Raw genomic sequence first — 14,531 nt, 5'->3', positions numbered from 1 at the left:
CTCACGCCCCGTCCTCACAGCTTTAATTCCGCCAGTACCTCGTCTCCTACCTTCCAAACATCACAGAAGCTCTCCTGCGAACCTTGTAGAACTAGTACTCCTGGAAGAAAGGATATTGCGGGGACATGGGTTAGCCACAGCCTGGGGGATGTTTCTAGAATGAAACTTTCACTCTACAGCGAAGTGTGCGCTGATATAAAACTTCCTGGCAGATTAAAACCGTGTGCTGGGCCGAGACTCGAACTCGGGACCTTTGCCTTTCGCGGGCAAGTGCTCTACCAACTGAGCTACCCAAGCACGACTCACGCTCCGTCCTGACAGCTTTAATTCCGGCAATACCTCGTTTCCTGCCATCCAAACTTTCGAGTTTCGGCCCGACACACAGTTTTAATCTGCCAGGAAGTTTCACATCAGCGCACACTCCGCTGTAGAGTGAAAATTTCATTCTGAGGGCTAAATTGTTGACAGCGTTTTTGAGCCAGTCTTGCGCCGGAGTTAGTAGCGGAGACCAGTTAGGCTGCTGTCGCAGGTAAACCGGCCCTCGGAACGACCCGGCAGCGCCGTCCATTAGCACTGTTGTCCGAAACTGCCACCGGCGTTCTACTCCGCCAAACTAGTGGCACAAAGTTCTGTCGGGTCGTGCCGCGGGGCACTTTCCCAGCCAAACTGCAGGCGCTTCCTTTCCTCGCAGTCCGTCTGAAGGGCACGAAGGCCAAGAACAGCCGCAACTACAGCTGTGCCCTCTCTCTCTTCCTCTCTCTCTCTCTCTCCTAAAGACTGCGCCCATCTCAGCCCTGAACACATATATAGGAACACACACACACACACACACACACACACACACACACACACACACACACGTAAACTCACTCGGGCACTCGCTCACAAGAGAGGAAAAGTAGAGGGGTTGGAGGGAAAGAGAGATATACTGTGAAAACGTTCCCTAAGTCTCGTCTCCAGATCTTCCGTTGCATCGCGCGATTTCCCACTCACGGCCGTCCACAGGCTAGTGATGGGATAAACCAGCCAATTAAAACAGCTACTGGTATTTTACTTCTGAATAACTGGCATTTTTTGATATTTGTTTGGTCTCGGTTATATTAGCGTTTTTATATTTTACTAATTACTGCGTAGAAAAGCCGAAATATCAGTTACCCATGTCAGCAGTGCTAAAATTTTCCGTTTATAAATAAACCTTTTTTTTATTTCGTAATATTTTCATTGATTTGAAACATTGCGTCATTACAGAAAATGGGAAAAGCGATTAGTGCTATTTTAATAACAAAGCCGACAGAAATGAGCAACAAATACTTGGCATAAGAACTGGTGAAGCGTCGTTGAGACAATATTTTACCTGTTACCATGTAGTGTGGCCTATTAGATGTTACGCGTGTACATGCAGTGTCTAATTGTAGTCGTCACATAATATAAGGAGAAAACCTAAGACTTGACAGTTCATTCAAAGTTTTGAGTAAAAATAAAAAGTAGCTGAGCTGCTGCTTGTGTCCACATAACGTGCCCTTAACTGCTTGTAGCCTTTGTAAACCAACAAACTAACAACAGGAATAGAATTCTTCAACCTCAGTTTTCACCCTTTAGCACTGACTATTCGCAGTGTCGTTATAGTGGTATGATCCCTGATTATAACATGATTTTTCAGCAGCGTTTTAAAAAATTAGTACCAGTCGGAAAGCACTGGTGGTTTTTTTGCACCAGTCAGCCGTCATCACTTTCCGAACAACGCAGTTAACGATGGGCAGACTAAGTTTTCTTTTATATCCCAATTTAATTTAATATTTTGATTCTATGTATCTTTAAACTGAGGGTGTCAGAATCTTTCAAACTTCGATCGAGTTCAACGTACATTATATTACAGGAAATAACAGGAATAAAACAACAAAAATCGTTTATTTCAAAAACCGGTTATTCTGAGAGGTTTTAACAGTTCAGTTAAGCTGGCGTTGAAAAAAGCAATTTAACTGAAAACCGGTTGTTTCAGAGAAAACCGCCTTCCGTAGGTCAGAGTCTGTTCACACTCGGGCGTGCCATCACTAAAAGCACCGACCCCTAACAAAGATTCCTAACGTCCCAGACTTCTCGGTCAAATCGGATCACTTTCCGGCCGCAAGCTGCCCGTCGACGATAATCAGCGCTTTAAGTGTCATGCAGCTGTACTCCCTGTTCTTTCGGTGGAAAATAATGAAAATACGAGAACAGATGGAGAAAACGTAAGTCGATGTATTGCAGAATCGATATATTATATTTGCTTCACGAACGTATGGCGTGAAATGTGCATTTGCACAATTTGTTTGCATGCGAACAGTTGTCCAGCGGGTGGGGTGGCGGTGCGGTGTCGTTTGACGCGACTTCTTATTGTTCTCAAAAAGCATGGCAAGTAGGTGTAGGGTAGCGTCTAAGCCTGCTTCACGCTATTTGTATGACGTAAGGCAAAGGGACTTTAACTAGGTTTTATTAAAATCTGTCGATTTTCAGTCAATCGAATTTTTCCAGACACAAAATGATCTGAGATTACCGCGGGCAGTTGTGTAAAAAAGACCTCTCAGGGTGCCCCGGACGCCCTGAAAATAAGGGCAAATCCGGGGAAACCCGGATGTATGGCAGCCCTACTCACACTTAATGTTGTCCAGCAAGCGTAAAAATCATTCTTCCGAAGATTTCCTAGGTGACGTATATTGGCTGACCTGGATTAGTTGTCCGCATTTCTACATCATTAATTCAGCCAAAATATGGGTCAGCAGCCTCTCCTTGACCGGAGAGAGGATTAAAATTGCCACGATTCCAGTACCACAAGTAAATGGCTTGTAGGGATCTTACAAGCAGCAAAAGACTCTCAGATTCGACCGCTACACTCGAAAACGAGTGCTGCAAACAGTAGTAAAACAATCCCTTGATGGCTTCCAGCAAATCTCGCCGATAATCTCCTACATAAAAGAGACAAGAAACAGTTTAATACTGAGAGAGAGAGAGAGAGAGAGAGAGAGAGAGAGAGAGAGAGAGAGATTTTTTTTTTGGGGGGGGGGGGGGGGGAGGCGGCGTTGAGGCGGGGACTCACAGAAACACCACGCTTCATTGCTCTACCATTAGACCTCGCTAGGGTCGCCTTGTACATATTCATCGCCTCTGGCTACCAAATGGCTCCACATTCTGGAATGAGGACTCTGCCTACAGAGCAGTGTGCTCCCTCACTAAATCACAACACTCCCCCCCGGAATACAGGAAAAACACAAAGCTGAATTCCACATCCCAAGCACCATAACATACGTTCAAATTCCCGTAGGCCTTCATACTAGCCGAATAACATTACAGGTCACTGAGGACCACTCACTCCTAACTTCATACTCAGGTCACATAAACTATCATCTCCATCCTAAAGAGACCGCGTCTCACCATCACTGAGGGCTGGCAATCCACTCTAGACCTGGCGAGCTCCAAGTTGCTCTAAGAGAACAATTTTTACATTGGAAGCTTTGTACAGACCAGATTCAGGAGTCACGTGCAGCGAATTTCATTTGCCACTCACGCCAATAAATAACATTCCTATCCCAAAGAGAGGGGTTTTCGAAATTTATTTTGGCCAAGCTTTGGCAAACGCCTGTGGTCACGGGAAAATGACTCTTCTTGGAGCCAGCGTAGTAGGCTCTGACCACTCTCATTTACAAGGGTTATGGAAAAAATTGATGAATTTTTTACAGGATGAACAAAGCTACCGTCTGGATGCTGGAAACGCACTTCGGTGTTACCCAAGTAACAGCCAAGCGGATGCGCCCTCACCCTCCCCCATCCGTCACGCCTCTTAAGCACAACACATTGAGCACCACTGGTGTCACAACAATTTCAAGGCATCGGACGACACGACATGACACGAAGGCAGCACCGTTATGGAGTCTCCTCTGAGTATCTCAATCCGCGCTATGACATCATCACGAATCGTTTTGCGGGAAGGTGTTGACTACCTGTAAGCTACGCGTGATAAGAAATATTTGGTGCGGAACAGCAGCTGCTCCAACCACGAGCCAAAAAAGTGATTTTTGCTAATGATGTGAGTTATCTGCAGCACTGTGTCAGTAAATATCAAGTTGCAGCAATCGGGGGGCATCTTAAACGAAATGGAAAGAGATCAAAGTTAGCAACTGATATCTTCTTCCACTAGAAACGAGCTGACGAGTTTATTGAGTTGGATCGGTATATTAGTGAACGATAAACTGAGTTCAGGTTAGTAATTTCATGTATATGTAAGTGTAGTTAACGACATTGGACTGGACATTGGACAGTGTCTTGAAAGGAGGATATAAGATGAACATTAACAAAAGCAAAACGAGGATAATGGAATGTAGTCAAATTAAATCGGGTGATGCTGAGGGAATTAGATTAGGAAATGAGACACTTAAAGTAGTAAAGGAGTTTTGCTATTTAGGAAGTAAAATAACTGATGATGGTCGAAGTAGAGAGGATATAAAATGTAGACTGGCAATGGCAAGGAAAGCGTTTCTGAAGAAGAGAAATTTGTTAACATCGAATATAGATTTATGTATCAGGAAGTCGTTTCTGAAAGTATTTGTTTGGAGTGTAGCCATGTATGGAAGTGAAACATGGACGATAACTAGTTTGGACAAGAAGAGAATAGAAGCTTTCGAAATGTGGTGCTACAGAAGAATACTGAAGATAAGGTGGATAGATCACGTAACTAATGAGGAGGTATTGAATAGGATTGGGGAGAAGAGAAGTTTGTGGCACAACTTGACTAGAAGAAGGGATCGGTTGGTAGGACATGTTTTGAGGCATCAAGGGATCACAAATTTAGCATTGGAGGGCAGCGTGGAGGGTAAAAATCGTAGAGGGAGACCGAGAGATGAGTACACTAAGCAGATTCAGAAGGATGTAGGTTGCAGTAGGTACTGGGAGATGAAGCAGCTTGCACAGGATAGAGTAGCATGGAGAGCTGCATCAAACCAGTCTCAGGACTGAAGACAACAACAACAACAATGTCACGGTAAGGTGGCTATAATTTCTCACCTTAGAAGCATTCATCTACACACTTTGCCATGATTTACAACCGGAATTGGATATCATTTGATAGGTTGTACATCGTGTATTTGAATATTTAAAGTAGACTGACATTGTCATGTGCACCTTGTAAATAGTTGTTAACGCTTATTGCATGAAAGGTGGTGGATTGTCATTATTATAGCAGAGGTTGGAACGCCAGGGAAAATTAAATGGCAGGCGTAAACTCAGGCGTTGGGTGGAAAAGCCTGCACAGGTGTGTTGGTCCTGCTAAAAACAGGAAGTAGCCCAAGACGGAGGGTCGGGGCACGAGAGGGCAGAAGCACAATGTAGCGGCGGCCGGACGGATTGTAGCTAGGCCGGAACGGTAACTGGAAAGTGTGAAAATCTTGGACGCAGCAGAGAGGAACAAGGAAGCGTTACCTCGGAAATCGTGCAGGCTGGGTTATTTCAGAGGACTATTACTCTAAGAAGCGTGTCAATGTATGAATTCCTAATGAACGGGGATGGGTATTTCCTCGCAAACTTTCCGCGCTAGACGACAAAAGACTATAATATGGTTGGTCGGCGTTCGGAATAATCTGTAGAGAGGGAGAATATTCCGTGGTTTGGAGAACATGAGTTGCATTCTGCAGTTACGAGGGAGGGGAGCTAAGCTTTCCAGGGGACCCAGCGGTAGACAGAATGGGGTCTTCCGTTTTGAGCGTCCGTGTTTGACGGTCACTTAGTATCAGCTTTTGTTGGTACAGACAAACTTGCTGTCTTTCCTCTCAAGAGATTTTATAGTTAGAACGATTATGCACTGTACTGTTGAGAACTTGTACGAATCTGAACTTCGCCTCCGGGTAGGGAGTCGTCGTTGAGTACGCAGCGTTCAGTGATAGAGAGCACTTCTTCTGTCTGTGCTCACGTCGAGAAGTTATCTGTATTCTGTCCTTGTGGCTGGGAGTTCGCGTTTCTTGTCTGTATAACACAGAGAGAAGAAGACAGTATAAAATTTTACTAGTTAGAGGACCACCTTCTGCCGTCCTAGTGGTTGAATGAGTTTTTATTTCGTGACTGGAGTTCTGCGATCATCGCAGACGTGTACGAGAACCATCACTGCGGCGCACCGGATGCAGTACATATGATGATATTGCTAATTGCTACATATGGTGATATTGCTAATTGCTTCAGCTTATTAGGGCTATGATGTTAAACAGTCGTAATCATGTAGGTTTCATTTCAACTGAGAGTGCACACCAGTGAAAGTAGTCCCTTGTAGTTTTGCTACGTAGATGATGTCAGTCATCTCGTGGTATTTATATTACATCACGTAGCCATAAAAAGGGGCAGATTTGGGCAACTGATCACTAACATTACTTAGAAAATTCATTTGTATTTCTTTATGCCCAACGGACATTGATATGTAAACATTTATAACGTATAATAGAAGTTTTGATCTACAATAAATATACAAGCAGAAACAACATTTATCATTTAGCAGTTACTAGTTCCCTTAATGATTCGTTTATGTTGTTATTTATATGTTAAAGAGCAAGGAGGAGAAAATAATATCACCACTAAGAGATCCTTAGATCTGCTTCAGGGGTAGTCAGACAGGGCCAAATCTTCATTTTCGCGTTCAGTATTTTCCAGTGCGCACATTCATTTTACACCCACCGGAAGTAGCATATTTGATATGGCTTACCCTACCAGAATCCTACTTAGAGTATTCTGAGAGTGGTCATAAAGTGGTTTGAAACCTCGGAAAATTTCAAAAAAAAAAAAAAATTTCCCGTTCATAATGTTTAGGTTTATTGATAGTGATCACCAACTTGCTTGTATAGTTAGCCGTGGTAAAGTCACGCGATAATATTAAAAATAATATTTGTGTTTATTATTATATTTCTTTTCAGGGGCGTTGCGCTTCAGCCCGCTGACGGCAATTTATTGATATTAATGTTACTTCAACTGTCGTTGTACTTTGTTTGTACTGTAACGACATTGCTTGTTCACGACGTTGCCATTAGTTTAGCTTTTTTATTGTAGATCTTTTATGTTACATGTCCGTTAGATTATAAATGTGGGTAGTGTAAATTGTGTGTACGTCTATGGGAAAACTGTTATCAGGGATCAGTCCATGTTCACTATTGCAAAAGCGCGCTTAGTGCACAACAGATCATTAGTTGCAACAATACAGAAATGGCAGATACACGGGGTAGTCAAGAAAGCCTATGGGATGAGAAAGCTTTGTTGGCAGCACAATACACAGGCGAGGAGAATACCGGTCCAAGGGAACTTTCTGAGGATCACAAAAATAGTCAAGCCCGTGGTGGGTAATCTGGTAGCGAAGAGTACGAACAGAGACACACTGAGGTAATCGTAAAGATACGGGACTATAATGTAGCGAGTCCAAGTGAATCCGGAACAACTAAGAATCGTGGTAGATCGCCGTCAGTGACATCGTCACGAGGCAGAATATCAGAGGCGCGCGGTGATGACTTTTTTGAATGCCGAGAAAGGGAAAGGGAAAAGGGCAGAAGATCACCTAAGTGTAGAGGAAGGGAAAGTCACAATAGTAGAGAAGATTTAGATAATGTAGGTGTTTCGGACAACCTTGCACACCTGAAAGCAATGGGAAGTGAATTGGGAAGCCAAATAAAAAGGGGGAACGATGAAGTATGCGCTGAATTGCGAGATCAAATAAAAAGGTTGAATGGTGAAGTACGCTCTGAAATGGGAAGAAAAATTCAAAACGTTAGTGCTGAAATGGGAAGTCGAATTAAAAAAGTTAGTGTCGACATTCAGTCGATAAAACATGAAACTAGGGAAGTGAAAAATGAGGTAGTGACGCTGCGAACAAAACTAGAACGAGATATTGCAGAGGTCAGAAGATCTGCGAGCCAGGTGTTGTTACTAGAGAGGGGCGCAAGGCGGATTGCTGTTGAAACATTAAAGAAGACAGAAAGTACGACAAAGATAGGTAGAGGTGCTTTAACGATGTTGCAGACGTTATTTGGGAAAGTATGTCAACTTATAAGAATGCTATAGATATTTCTATTTCCAGAGCCATAGCTTCAGTCTTCCCGCCAATGTCCGCATTGTATCATGAAACGAGTGTATGTGACACTGCTGGAGGTGGTCCGTCCGTTAGATGCGGACGTTAAGCTCGGCGGCCGCCTTGCATAAAAAGGCTCACTGATTGTAAGCACATACCTATTCCCTGCAGGCGTTTTGTTGAGTGGTCCACAAAGGTCGAGCCAAAGCATTTGAAATGGTGTTAATGCCTATGGAAACCTCTGAAAAGGCATTTTCTGATCCAAACACAGCTGCAGAAGACAGAAATTGCGCCTAATAAGGCATTGACCGCGGCGCTCTCACAATTTAAATAAAACATAGAAAGCAAAATCAAGCAATTATCTGAGGAAGTCAGATCGCAACTTAGTCAAAACTCACATCTCAAAAAAAAGAATTTTCAGGCGATTTGGAAATAACAGAAACCGAAAGAGCCGGTTCTAACTCAGCACGATGATGTCCAAACCCAGACGATACTTAAATGTGCTCGAATGTAAGAGTTCCTCATCAACTACAAACCGAAAGCGTATCTGTAGATCAACGAAGTGTCGCTAGAGATATGGCCACCGTCTCTACACAGGGCACGACTGGATCGCAAACTGGGAATACGGAGAGCGGCAATGAGATATTTCGTATGCATAATTGTTACCCCATAATGCGCACCATGGGGCATTTTATCAGTGATGAAAACGTAATTGGGAGTAGAAGAGAGGACGCTCAGAGTAACGGTAGACTGGAAAAGTTAGCGCCAAGTGAGAATGTGGTAGGCCAGACAGGAAGAAATTCTAATGAAATTTTCTATTTTAAGCATTTTATTTCTGTACGAAAATTCCAGCATTACAAAGGCTAGAGTAATGTTTTACACCCAAAAACTTTCAGTGGACAATTTGATTTATCATTACCTCCTGACTGGCCTCTGATATACAAATTGGACTTCGTTTGTTCACATATCGAGGGAACATCGGCCGAATGCATGCGGACCATTGCAAAAACGTGCACAACATACGAGAAGTTTAGTGACGCGTTTTTAATAAAATACTGGTCCAAGAAGACACAGGACAGGATGAAACAGGAAATAACGATGAGCAGAGACTTGGAGAGTTAAGGGCTCCATAGCCCGGTGAAGTATTTTGAAAACAGTATTTGGACGACCCATGTACACCGGCTGAGATCATAAGATTGTGTTACATGAAGGTGCCAATTTCCTATCAGCAAACGCTCCTCGGCCGATGTGGAAGTGATGTAGAATGATTCAAGGGTATCCTAAGAGAATTGGAGTTCCCTTTTGGAGTACTCACTGAGAGTTAAGTGGTCTAATTTCAATTGATTGTTCCCGATGCCTTTTGTTATTCTTTCCACCCCAACGTGGGTCAGACCGCCGACAAATTTCTCTATTGTCGACCCATGATGCGCCATCATTCTGTGGCTCCAATCTGCGTTCATTTTATTGCCTATATTCTCTGCCATAGTTCTCCTACTGTACATTATTCTCACTGCGATACGGATGGTCCATGTTTTGGTGAGGTGGACGATTTACATTGTTTTGCCAATTATGGCCTCTATTATTCCGTCCGTTGTTCTCCCCTCTTCTACTTTGCACGTATGTCTGCCTACGTTTATCTCACGCCTGCTATAATTTCGCACCTGACAATCACTCATCTACATACTTTTCCTTGATTTACAATCGGTATTGGGTATCATCTGATAGGTTGTACATCGTACATCTGAATATTTAAACAAGACTGACATCGCCACGTACACCTTGTAAATACACTCCTGGAAATTGAAATAAGAAAACCGTGAATTCATTGTCCCAGGAAGGGGAAACTTTATTGACACATTCCTGGGGTCAGATATATCACATGATCACACTGACAGAACCGCAGGCACATAGACACAGGCAACAGAGCATGCACAATGTCGGCACTAGTACAGTGTATATCCACCTTTGGCAGCAATGCAGGCTGCTATTCTCCCATGGAGACGATCGTAGAGATGCTGGATGTAGTCCTGTGGAACGGCTTGCCATGCCATTTCCACCTGGCGCCTCAGTTGGACCAGCGTTCGTGCTGGACGTGCAGAACGCGTGAGACGACGCTTCATCCAGTCCCAAACAAGCTCAATGGGGGACATATCCGGAGATCTTGCTGGCCAGGGTAGTTGACTTACACCTTCTAGAGCATGTTGGGTGGCACGGGATACATGCGGACGTGCATTGCCCTGTTGGAACAGCAAGTTCCCTTGCCAGTCTAGGAATGGTAGAACGATGGGTTTGATGACGGTTTGGATGTACCGTGCACTATTCAGTGTCCCCTCGACGATCACCAGAGGTGTACGGCCAGTGTAGGAGATCGCTCCCCACACCATGATGCCGGGTGTTGGCCCTGTGTGCCTCGGTCGTATGCAGTCCTGATTGTGGCGCTCACCTGCACGGTGCCAAACACGCATGCCACCATCGTTGGCACCAAGGCAGAAGCGACTCTCATCGCTGAAGACGACACGTCTCCATTCGTCCCTCCATTCACGCCTGTCGCGACACCACTGGAGGCGGGCTGCACGATGTTGGGGCGTGAGCGGAAGACGGCCTAACGGTGTGCGGGACCGTAGCCCAGCTTCATGGAGACGGTTGCGAATGGTCCTCGCCGATACCCCAGGAGCAACAGTGTCCCTAATTTGCTGGGAAGTGGCGGTGCGGTCCCCTACGGCACTGCGTAGGATCCTACGGTCTTGGCGTGCATCCGTGTGTCGCTGCGGTCCGGTCCCAGGTCGACGGGCACGTGCACCTTCCGCCGACCACTGGCGACAACATCCTTGTACTATGGAGACCTCACGCCCCACGTGTTGAGCAATTCGGCGGTATGTCCACCCGGCCTCCCGCATGCCCACTATACGCCCTCGCTCAAAGTCCGTCAACTGCACATACGGTTCACGTCCACGCTGTCGCGGCATGCTACCAGTGTTAAAGAGTGCGATGGAGCTCCGTATGCCACGGCAAACTGGCTGACACTGACGGCGGCGTTGCACAAATGCTGCGCAGCTAGCGCCATTCGACGGCCAACACCGCGGTTCCTGGTGTGTCCGCTGTGCCGTGCGTGTGATCATTGCTTGTACAGCCCTCTCGCAGTGTCCGGAGCAAGTATGGTGGGTCTGACACACCGGTGTCAATGTGTTCTTTTTTCCATTTCCAGGAGTGTAGTTGTAAATACTTATTGCATAAAAGGTGATGGATTGTATTTATTATCAAAATGGTGTAATGAATCGTTGCTCTTCTAGCAGAGATTGCAATGGCAGTGGAAATGAAAAGGCAGGCGTAACTCAGGCCTTGGGTGGAAAAGCCCGCACAGGTGTGTTGGTCCTGCTAAAAACAGGAAGCAACCCAAGACGGACGGTCGGGGCACCTGAGCGCTGAAGCACAATACAGCGGCGGCTGGCCGGTATTGTAGTTAGGCCAGAATGATATCCGGAACCTCTGAAAATCATGGACACAGCAGAGAGGAACAGGGAAGCAGGCTGGGATATTTCCAATGATTTTTTCTCTAAGAAGCGTGCCATTGCATGAATTCATAATGAATGGGGATTGGTATTTTCTCGCAAACTTTCTGCGCTGGACAACAAAAGACTATACAATGGTTGGTCGGCGTTCGGAAGAATCTGTAGAGACGGAGAATATTCCGTGGCTTCGAGCACATGATTTGCCTTCTGCAGTTACGAGGGAGGCGAGCTGAGCTTTGCTGGGAACCCAGCGGTAGAGAGAATCAGGTCTTCTATTTTGAGCGCCTGTGTTTGACGGTAGCTTAGATCAGCTTTTGTTGGTACAGAAGGACTTGCTGTCTTTGCTCTCAGGAAATTTTAAAGTTGTAACAGGTAGGCACTGTAGTGCTGAGATACGAATCTGGATTTCGCCTCCGGGTAGGGAGTCTTCGTTCAGTATGCAGCATTCAGTGATTGGGAGCACTTCTTCTGTCTATACTCACGTTTAGACATTATCTTAATTCTGTCCATGTGGCTGGGACATCGCGTTTCGTGTCTGTAGAACACGAAGGGGAGACGACAGTATTAGATTTTACTAGTGAGAGAACCGGCTTCTGCCAGCCTAGTGTTTGAATGAGTTTCTATTTTGTGCTGGAGTTCTTCCATCTTCGCAGACGTGTACGAGAACCATCACTCCGACACACCGTACACAGTACATATGGTGATATTGCTAATTGCTTCGGCTTATTAGGGCTATAAAGCTGTGATCATGTAAGTTTTATTTCCACTTTGTTTGCACACCACTGTAGATCATCTTTGAAAGTAGTGCCTTCTAGTTTTGGTGCGTAGATGATGTCAATTACCTCGCGGTATTTATATTAGGTCACGTAGCCATAAAAAGGGGCAGTTTTGGGCATTTGACCAGTAATATTCGTTAGGAAATTCGTTTGTATTTCTTTATGTCCAATGGACATTGATAAATACACATTTGTAATATATAACAGGGGTTTTAATCTACAGCAAATGTATATGCAAAAACAATATTTATTATTTAGATGTTACTAGTTCCCTTAATCCTTCATTTACGTTTATGTTTTAATTCATATGTTAAAGAGCAAGAAGAAGGATATAATATCACAACTAAGAGATCCTAAGATCTGGTACAGGGAGTAGTCAGACAGGGCCAAATCTTCATTTTTGCCTTCAGTATTTCCTTTCGCGCGCATTCATTTTTACACCAGTCTGGAGTTGCATCTTGGAAGTGGACAATGAAATCAGCTCTTTACGGAGATACACCAGGAGTTAATAAAAGATTCTGAAGAGGAGCTAAGAGTGGCGAACAAATTGTGTTGCTGCGTCGTGGTGGCATTGTGTACAAACTTGCGGACGAGCTAATCAAGACAAAAGAAAGTTAGTTTATACCACACTCGAAGCTGTGTGGTTGCCCCCCCCCCTTTCCCTAAATGCAAGGATGAAGGTTGTGAATATTACTATGAGACTTAACATCAGTCCTATGCTGAGAAAATGAGCGTCGTAGGCAGATCGTCCTAGTGACTGTGAGTGGTTGGTTTGCCTTCGTCTCGCATTTCATTTCAAGAGTGTATTTGTCTGGTGTAAGTGATTGTGATGATGCTGGTACAATGAAAGTTTGCACCTTTGTTTTTACGAATTAAGAGAAGAAAGAGATAGAGAGAAGAGAGAGAGAGAGAGAGAGAGAGAGAGAGAGGGGGGGGAGAGAGAGAGAGAGAGAGAGAGAGAGGGGAGAGGGAGAGAGAGAGAGAGAGAGAGAGAGAGAGAGAGAGAGAGACCCGATGGCCGGCACACATTTACGTCCCAATGATACAGACGAATCACCATCAACAGCGTCGCAAACCTAACTCTTTAAGACACTTCGGAGGTTTAGAATCTAATCAGTTATTGATGGACAAACCGGTGGTTAGGAACTTGATGCCAAGTGCTGGAGGTGAAAATGTCTTTCGCAACAAGGATTCGAATGGTTACCCCATAGTCGTGCGACCTACGTTCCCTTCACTAAACTATCCATACTTAATCCACACGGAGATAAATGTTTTTTTTTCCTTTCTAGGCTGTTCAATAATTACAGCGCTTGTGCAAAATCATTTATACATAACATGTAACCATGTAAAGCTCACATAACGAAGAGAAAGAAATAATGCCAGACAAGCTGGGGAATTCTAGTGAAAAACTATAAAAGTTTTTTTTAAGCAGAATAAGATATTCAAGGCAGGCTAGTAAATGCAGCAGAACACTCCGATGTCTCTAGTCGAACTGCAGAGGCAAGGCTTCATCCATAGGGAACACGAGCGTTTGTGTGTCCACAAATCGCGTTCTGAGTGCTCACCGTCGACTGAGTACGATTTCAGTGATAGTAGGAGACGAAGAGACACTACTTGGAAATGTACTTTCTCAGAAGTGTTTCTCTGATTTAGATTCGTGTCCCCACACTATTACATATCCTGAATAACTCCCTTTCAGTCCGAACAGGCCTCGGAAGGCCCAACTGTAGCGATCGAAAGCCATGTCATCCTAAGCTGATGGGCGTCTCTGGATACGAATATGGAGGGGCATGTGGTCAGCACATTACTTCCCCGCCGCTGTCAGTTCTCGTGACCGGAGCCGTTACTTTTCAGCGACAACGAAGGGGCCGACAGAATTCACTTAACGACAGAGTGCTTAGGGCGCACGTATCCGTTAGGACAGTGCTGCGAAATTTGGTGTTAATCGGCTATTGTAGCAGACGACCGACGCGAGTGTCTTTGCTAACAGCAAGACGTCGACTACAGCGCCTCCCATGGGCTCGTGACTAAATCAGTTTGGCCCGAGACGAGTTAAGTCCGTGGCGTTATCAGATGAGTCTCGATTTCAGTTGATGAGAGATGGCGGAAGTGTTCGAGTGTGATGCAGACCCCATGTAGTCATGGACCCAAGTTGTCAACAAGGCAATGTGCAAGCCGTTG

At 44.9% G+C, this 14,531-nt stretch overlaps 1 non-coding gene across 1 annotated transcript; it reads right to left on the bottom strand.

Moving 5' to 3' along the window:
• Nucleotides 1-223: 223 nt before the first annotated feature.
• On the bottom strand, nucleotides 224-298 carry Trnas-cga (transfer RNA serine (anticodon CGA)). Its single transcript has one exon. It is a non-coding gene; the product is annotated as a tRNA-Ser (tRNA).
• Between the last annotated feature and the right edge of the window lie 14,233 nt (nucleotides 299-14,531).

Source organism: Schistocerca gregaria, chromosome 7, assembly GCF_023897955.1.
Source record: "Schistocerca gregaria isolate iqSchGreg1 chromosome 7, iqSchGreg1.2, whole genome shotgun sequence".
NCBI classification, from domain to species: Eukaryota; Metazoa; Arthropoda; class Insecta; order Orthoptera; family Acrididae; genus Schistocerca; species Schistocerca gregaria.
The sequence above is the reverse complement of the archived record's forward strand: the minus strand, read 5'-3'. Positions and strand labels throughout refer to the sequence as shown.